We start from the raw sequence: 8,571 nt of genomic DNA, 5'->3' as shown, positions 1-8,571 counted from the left end.
TCTAGCGTAGTTTGAATCAGAGCAAAGGACGATTTGAGTGATGTCCAAGGCTGCCGCCTGCTGGAGGGTTATCAACACTGCAGCAATTTCAGCGTACTGACTAGACTTTTGGCCCAACCGGTAGTGATTGGGTTGCTTAGTGTCACAGTCCACCCAAACGACTCCAACCCCAGCACGGAGCTGGCCTTCGTGAAGGTAGGCACATCTGTCAGTGTAAACCTTCGGAAGCCCTTGGCAAACATTCTCATCAAAGTAGCGATGATTGGATGCGGTTGGGTAGACTGCGGCAGGTGTGTCCAGGGGGCCCATGACGGAGTCAGAGTCACAGTGCTGGCAGCCTGCTAGCCCTTGTCCTAGCGCTAGCTTGGTGTTCTGACCATACTTGACCTCAATGTTGTATCCTTGGAGCACCATCATCCACGTCGCAATGCGGCTGTTTGACACTCTTCCTTCGCGCAGACGCTGGCTGTTTAGGAAGGTGACAGGCTGATGACACGTTTCAATGATCACTTTCTGTCCACCGATGTAACTACGAAAGTGTTCGACAGCCCAGACTGTAGAGAGGAGGGCTCTCTCACAGTCTGAGAACTGGAGTTCCACCTTGCTCAGAGGCTTGCTGGCGTATGCCACAACTCTCATGTCCTGGTCGTGTTTCTGCTTCAAAGCAGCGCTCAGGCAGTGAGAGGAGAAAGTCGCCTCTATGTAGAACTCTTTATCCTTGTCTGGGTAAGCCAGACAGGGTGCGGACGCCAACTTCTGTTTTAGGAACTGGAAGGAGAGTTCCTGGGGTCTGTCCCACATGAAAGGTGTGTTGTTCCGAAGCAGCTCAGTGAGGGGCCTCGCTGTTTCAGCATACTCCTCAATGAACTGCCTGGAGTAGTTGCAGACTCCGAGGAAGCTCCTGAGTTCAGTCAGATTAGCTGGGGCTTTGATGTCCTGAATGGCTCTAATGCGTCCCGCTTGGGGCTCGACTCCATTAGGGCCAACCAGCAGTCCAACATACTCCACTTTGGTTCGACACCACTGTCCCTTGAGAATCGCCAATTTAGCTCCGGCGTCAGCGAGCTGTTGCAGCACGTGACGGAGTTCGGCCAGGTGCTCCTCGAAGGTTCGACTCCTCATCAAGATGTCATCGACATATATGAGGTTCCCTCTGGAAGCAGCATCTGACATGGCTTTGTGGAGGAAGATGTTGAACTCGGCAGGTGAGTTAGAGTAGCCAAACGGGCAGCGGTTCCAAGTATATTGGCGATTTCCAAAGGAGAAAGCCAGCTTATACTGGTCCGCCGGCTCAACCTTCATGGTCCAGAAGCCGTTGGCTATGTCAACCGTAGAGAAGAAACGAGCATCTCTGACTCTGGCTAGCTCCTGATCTAAATGGATCATAGGCCACCTGGAGAGAGGTACTTGTTTGTTCAGTGCACGATAGTCTATGGTGAGACGCCATTTCCCAGTCGGTTTCAGAACCGGCCAGATGGGAGAGTTGTAAGTGGAGTTACACTCTCTGATGATGTTTTTCTCCTTCAGCTGATCGAGGATCTCCTGGATCGACTCATAAGCAGCGAGGGGAATCTTGTACTGACTTACAAAAGTAGGAGGGGCATTTGGGTTCGTTGGAATGCGAACCGTGTGCAGGTTTGTGAGTCCACAGTCCAGGGAGTCCCTGGATAAGATGGACTGAAAGTCATAGAACAGGCTTCTAAGCGCTGCTCTCTGCTCCTCTGACTCCAGCGCATCTGCTTTGTCAAGCTGCTGGCTGACTTCGGCCTCGAAGCCGTCATAAGGTTCAGAGGAGGAGGGTCTCTGGTGTTCCGGGCTTTCAACCGGTGACTCAGAGGGTTGAGTATTTATTGCAAAAACCGTTAGACACTGACCACCGTCAGTATCTAAGGTTGCACTGCAAATGGGTTCCTCAGGAAGGGCTTCATGCCGCTTGATGGTAATCATTTGTGAGGGGAAAGTACTGAATGTGTCTACACCAACCTGTCTGTCGTTCAAGAACAACGGAAGTTGTCCGATCACGGGGACTGAAAGTTCGAAGTCATGGAATGAGCTATCTATCAGCATGCCCAAGGGCTTTCCTGCCGGCATGTGGATAGGACTCCGGGTCGGATTTTCGACCAACAAGTAGGCAGAACGATTGTTCAGCTCCAAGAGTGGTGTGCCACAGACGGCTAAGTTAAGCTCCAAGAAGTGTGGTGATGGCTGGAAGAAGGCTTGGGTGCCTGGCAGCTTCTGATGCTTCATCAGAGTCAGACGAACAGGCACTCCTTTGACCAGTGGGGGCAGAACCGTGCTGGCCTCAACCACTGCACGGCAGGCCTGTGGAATGGTCTGTCCGGACAGCAAGTGTTCAGGGCCTTCTGAGCAAGGCTCAGAGGATGGTGTGGCACGGGCCCAAAGGACTTGATTGCAAGTGTCCAGCTGGGCACCGAGTCGAACCAGCAGATCTGCTCCAATGAGTGCAGGTGGATCAAGCTGTGGTATGATGCTGAATGTATGTGTGAGCTGTCTTGCTCCAAGTTGGATAGTCAGAGAGCAGACCTCTGGCGCTTTCAGGAGCCTCTGCGGCCAAGTAGGTGACAAGAGCCGATGGCTACATGTCACACTGACCAGAAGGGGGTCCTTCTGACGCAGGTGTTCAAACGTCTGCTGGCTGATGGCTGACTTTTCTGACCAAAGAGCAAGGCGAGCATCTGAGATGTGGGTGCAGTTGATGGTAAGACCACCAACTATGTGTGGTGCATATGGCTGCAGGCTGACGTTCTTCAGCGAGCAGAGAAAAGATGAATGTGTGCGGAGCGGAGTTCCAGGAGCGGTTTCGTGCCTTTGCAGGCGGACATCGTCTGTGGGAGCTGTAGGGAGGGGCATGAGCTTGGAACAAGGGTTTTGCGGCTCACTTAGGCTGACTTCAAGAATGGAGGATGGTCGGCTGCTATCTGGGTTCCAGGGCTTAGGTGTTTCCACCTGGGTCCACAGTTGACCCTTCTGGCAGTCGATGAGGGGAGCTAGACGTTCAAGCAGGTCCTGACCAATGAGAAGTGGTTCAGTGTCTAGCTGGCAGACATAAAACGGGTGAACCAGAGTCATGTCTTGGAAGGTGATGTCCAGCCACGCCCGGTGAGTGATACACTCCCGGGTCTGGGTGTAGCTGGTGATTTTCAGGTCACAAGGTTCTACCTGGACTGGTTTCCCGAGCGACCGCATGGTGTCGGACACGCGATGGAACTGTGTGGAGCACATCATGGTGATTTCTGAGCCGGTATCCAGCAGAGCATCAACCTGTATGCATCCACCTACGTTGGTGCTACAGTACAAACGGCGAGCATGATCATGGTTTGTTAAGTCACCAAGGAACTTAGGAAATTTAGTATCAGGTTTCTCTGGGGGGTAGATTTCAGGAGATTCCTATGATCTACCAGTACTGTTCCCCCAGCTGATTAGGTAGGTCCTGGCCACGCTGGGGGTTTGAGCCACGCCTAGTCATGCGGACGTTGGCTCCGGGTCTGGCTTCTTAGAAGAAGACTTTGGTGCAGGGGTCTCATCTGCAGATCTCAGCTGGGAACTGCTGAAACATCTCCTGGAGGTCGGCTTTGGTCAAGTACTCACCTGCCGGCTTGCGTTCGGGACCTTCTTGTAGGCGACGCTCCTTAAACCTTCCACTGTTCCGACCTGCCTGCCGTTGGTTTTGGTTGGGCCACTTTCTGTCTGATTGTCCAGACCTAGGCGGCGAATAAGCACCCCCCTTCCCCTGTTGAGGAGATTGGGACTGCTTTCGCGGTTTAGCAGGTCTAGGTTTAGCAGATTTTGGCTTAGTGGGTGGAGCTTCTGTGCCTTTGAGCTCCAAACGCGGCTCGGTGTCGGGAGCTAGGTGCATGATGCGGTGATGTGCGTCAGGCTTTTGGGGCTTTCCGCCGGCTTCCCAAGCCTGTTGAGCGTATCTCCTAATCTCCTGAGTTGTCAGTTTCTTCATCCGACAATACATTGAGACTTCGGAGCGAACACACTCGTGCAGGTTGTGAATGAACAGGGATCTGAAGGCAGGGTCTTCCTCGAGCCCAGGACCGTTTCGACCTTGGAAATTAGCACTTTTTAGTCGGCGATAATACTCTCTGGGGGGTTCGTTCCTCCCGTGTTTGATGGAGAAGGCCCCCATTGTAGCTGACGCGGAGTCTGCATACGTGGCGTATTCATCTCTCAACGCTCGGCAGAGCGAGGAGTACCGATCTCGAATGTCAGGTGGTAGTTTCCATGAAACCGTGCACCGTTCTAGATGTGGTTTTCCAAATTAGCTTGAGATTTTCCCTTGAAGAGGGTGCTGGAAGATCAAGCAGACAACGTTCTATCTCCCTGAGATAATCGTCGACGTTGGATTCATTGGTTTTAGGATCAAAGCGTTCTATGTCTTTAGCTAGCGATTCAATTTGACGTACACGGAGCCCTGACTCATGGTACGGCGCGTCATCCTCTGACTCTGACCCACGGTCTGTCTCAGAGTGCACTGGATATCGCTGGTGTGCTCTGGGCTCCCAATGTTGACTCCTGGGGCCCAAATCGGGGTTCGGCATGCTGTGGCGGGCTGCTGGCACGTCACGTGGGTGTCTTGGGAGGTCCTCCTCCCGGAGCATGTCTGCGTAGTGCAGCCTGCGTCTTGCAACTGGGGCATCTGCGTAATACGCTCTGTCCGGGTACGGACTGGCGTATGATGCTTTGTCCTGCAGCTGGTTATCGGCATGCCGAATACCGGAGTAGCTAGGATGGGTGGATGGTTGAGGTGCAGGTTGGGGTGCATAACCCCAGCCGGCACCTTGCACCCTTCGTGGACTGGGAGAGCGGTCTAAATAGAGATGCCGCTCAGCTGGTCGACTTCTCACTGATTGAGAAGGCCGTGAAGATGAGGGTGGTGGTCCAACCTGGGGTTCGAGGGCGAACTGCCCTCGGCCCCTAGGTGGTCCTGAATGCCCTAGAGTGTGTGTAGGGAACGGGGCCGAAGATTGGGACAGATAAGCTTCATCTCTCACCTGCGGCGTGCGTCCGTCCAGAGAGTCCCACACCACATACTGTTGATTATCGTATGGAGACGTATCAGGAGGTAGCCTACCTTTACGGCGGGACGGCGGTCCCTCGCTTCCTTGGGTGGAGGAAACCAATTGGTCTTTGGCGATCGTCCTGGGCGGACCCTGGTTGGCTTTGCCGGCTTGCTTTCGTACCGGTGTGGGAGAGCACTCTGGCTCAGCCTCAGAGTCACGGTGTTCCCCCCCTTCCCACTGTCTGTTGTCATCAGCAGAAGGGGGCGGGGTCTTCTCCCCATATTCCCCAGAATCGGTGCTGTCTTCCTCCTCGTCATCCTTCTGCCTTCCATTTTGCTGCCTTTCAGCTAGCATGCTCTGGAGCTTCATGATCTCTCGATCATGTTGGAGTTCTCTCTGATAGAGGATCAAGGCTAACTTAGCTAAGTGAACCTGGATTGGTTTTGTACCATCCGGGTTTTCTATTTGATCAATTACAGCTTCTAGCTCGTCGCTACGCTGTTCTTCAGTGAAATCCCTAGAAGGGTAGTCGGGTTCTCGAGCAACTGCGACCAGTTTGGACAATATTTGTCCAGAAAGTAGGCCAGGTTCACATTCGTGGGCCGCAGCGCCACCTGGTTGCTGCGAGTTGGTCAGTTCACTACTCTGTCCCTCCATTTTAACAACCGAACCAAAATAGCCTAGTAGAGCTTCTGCAGATAGCTCAAGCTGCACCTTTTGGGCAGCAACTGCTAGCTTTGTAGCAGAAAAACACTAAATTAACCTTTGTGCGCACAGGTTTTAGCGTTTTAAATTGCACGGAATGCCGTGACTGACGCTTAAAATACTATTCCTTTCAGTATTTTAGCAAAAGCTGGTGCGTTGCCGTAGCAACGTCTTACAACACTTGCAGTGTTAAATGTGCTATTATTCCTTCAGAATATTAGCAAACAGGGTGTTATCAGTCTTTGAGTGAAGGTTTCAGTTAGTTATAATAGCCACTGTGAGTTAAAGTCGCTAAATTAGCAGTTAAATTTAGCCTAAAAGGGTTAGTCAGAATTACTTACATACTGCACCTTTAATGAAGAACTGAATTTTAACCTAAAAGGTTAACCAGAATTAATTACACGTTGCACCTTTAAGGAAAAACTGAATTTTAACCTAAAAGTCAACCAGAATTAATTTACACGTTGCACCTTTAAAGAAGCACTGAGTTACTGGTGAGAGTTCGATGCAGCTTCCTGCTCAGCGAAATCAGCACCACTCTGTTGCTGGTCCAAGGCTGAACAACTGATTATTTTAATTCAAGCTAAGATTTATTTGTTTGTTTGTGCCGGATAGAAATCTCTGTGTATCCAAGCCTCACACGGGCTGCACCAATTAATGTTGGGGTTATTAGGAGCGAACAATTCGTAAGCTTTAACCTACTTTTGGATTCTTCAATAAATTCTGTAAATATGGGAATATTTACTGATTTATTAATTAATTAAGATATTCTTAGATATACGGGGCACCATTCCCCTTTAACCGGGGAAAAATTGAATCCAAAACTCTTATCAGTCTTTCTTGAAGTTCGTAGAATCCTTGGAGCAGAGACTTCTCTTCGACACAACAAAGCTACTGGAGACGAAAATCTGAATTTTATAACGTTTAATTAACAATTTGTCAAATGAATAAACAGTGGCATAGATGAATAATAACCATGTGATATAATAAAAGGATGTATATTCAAAATAATGTTCAAGGTGTTTTGTGTGTATGTATGTGTGTGTGTGTTTCTAAAATGGAGTCTGTATGCAAGATGGCTGACCCCTTTGTCTGGCTAAAGTGTGAGTGGCAACTTGCACTTTAACTTCCAAGGCACTTAGAATCATCAGTAACTTAACCTTAAATTCACTCAAAACATTTCAAAGGATCATGAAACAACACAAAGGATTAATCACGAATAATATCTTTTAGTTTAACCACGTGGCCAAGCAGAAAACATTTAAAGATACCAAACAATGATCAATAAGCAGTTTATTTATTCAAAATGACCCGGCGGACGTGTTTTGGGAGCGAAAGAGGAAGACACGAAGCTACTTTTAAGCAATAGCGCGGTTTTATTGCTTATTCTGGACTATAGAGGAAACGGGAGAAGAAAAGGAGAGAGAGAAATGAGTTTTCTGATCACCAGAACAGTGAAGAGTCCCTCACTGTGTTGATTTGATGGTTTATCCGTGTTTCTCCGCAGTTTGGCGTCATCCGTCGGTTTGATGCTTTCTCCGTTGTTTACCTCCACGAGTGTTTCTCCACGGGCTGGACACAAAGAGAACGAAGTTTCTTTTGTGCTGAGTTTGACAACTTACAGCGTCTCTGAGAGCTGGATGGAGCTCCGCTCGTTCCCATTCAGGTCCTGATGGAGTTCGAGTGGCTTTGTAGCGGTTTCGTGGCTCAACTTGGGCACTTAGAGCTTCCGCGTGCTCAAGTTGTCGGAGCGTTCTACAAGCGTGTCCTTACCGCCAGGTATCCTGGGCAAAAGAACGAGGTTTCTTTGTCTCTGCTGAAGATTTATGGTCTTAGTTCGCGGGAAAAGCTCCACGGCCTCCCGCACATGCGCAGAACGTGTTTCTGGTATTAGGCGGTGACGTCATCACAATACTTCCGTGTGCAAAGCGTCATGGGAAATGAAGTTTCTTGGCGCTGATGTGATTATTTGCTTTTCAGAGCAATGTAAGCACAGTCATTTTGGAGAAAATCACTGCATAGTAATTTCCTCATGAGGTCAGACCCTCAACACGCCCCGAGGAGCGTCTTGCCACGTGTCACTACTCGGTCTAACTGAGCGCGTCCAGGAGAGAGGTCCAAGCAAGACGCGCCCCGAGGAGCGTCTTGCCAAATGTCACTACTCGGTCTGACTGAGCGCCTCCAGGAGGGAGGTCCAAGCAAGACGCGCCCCAAGGAGCGTCTTGCCACATGTCACTACTCGGTCTGACTGAGCGCCTCCAGGAGAGAGGCCCAAGCAAGACGTGCCCCGAGGAGCGTCTTGCCACATGTCAACAATGGGTCTGACTGAGGGCCTCCAGGAGAGAAGCCCAAGCAAGATGCGCCCAGAGGAGCGTCTTGCCACATGTCAACACTGGGTCTGACTGAGCGCCTCCAGGAGAGAGGCCCAAGCAAGACACGCCCCGAGGAGCGTCTTGACACATGTCAACACTGGGTCGGACTGAGGGCCTCCATGAGAGAAGCCCAAGCAAGACGCGCCCCGAGGAGAGTCTTGCCACATGTCAACACTCGGTCTGACAGAGGGCATTCAGGAGAGAGGCCCAAGCAATACGCGCCCCGAGGAGCGTCTTGCCACCTGTCACCACTGGGTCTGAATGAGCTTCTCCAGGAGAGAGGCCCAACCAAGACGCGCCCCGAGGAGCGTCTTGCCACATGCCAACACTGGGTCTGACTGAGCGCCTCCAGGAGAGAGGCCCAAGCAAGACGTGCCTCGAGGAGCGTCTTGCCACGTGTCAACACTGGGTCTGACTGAGCGCCTCCAGGAGAGAGGCCCAAGCAAGACGCGCCCCGAGGAGCG

This window comes from Nothobranchius furzeri, unplaced genomic scaffold, assembly GCF_043380555.1.
Source record: "Nothobranchius furzeri strain GRZ-AD unplaced genomic scaffold, NfurGRZ-RIMD1 Scf039, whole genome shotgun sequence".
NCBI lineage: Eukaryota > Metazoa > Chordata > Actinopteri > Cyprinodontiformes > Nothobranchiidae > Nothobranchius > Nothobranchius furzeri.
The sequence above is the reverse complement of the archived record's forward strand: the minus strand, read 5'-3'. Positions refer to the sequence as shown.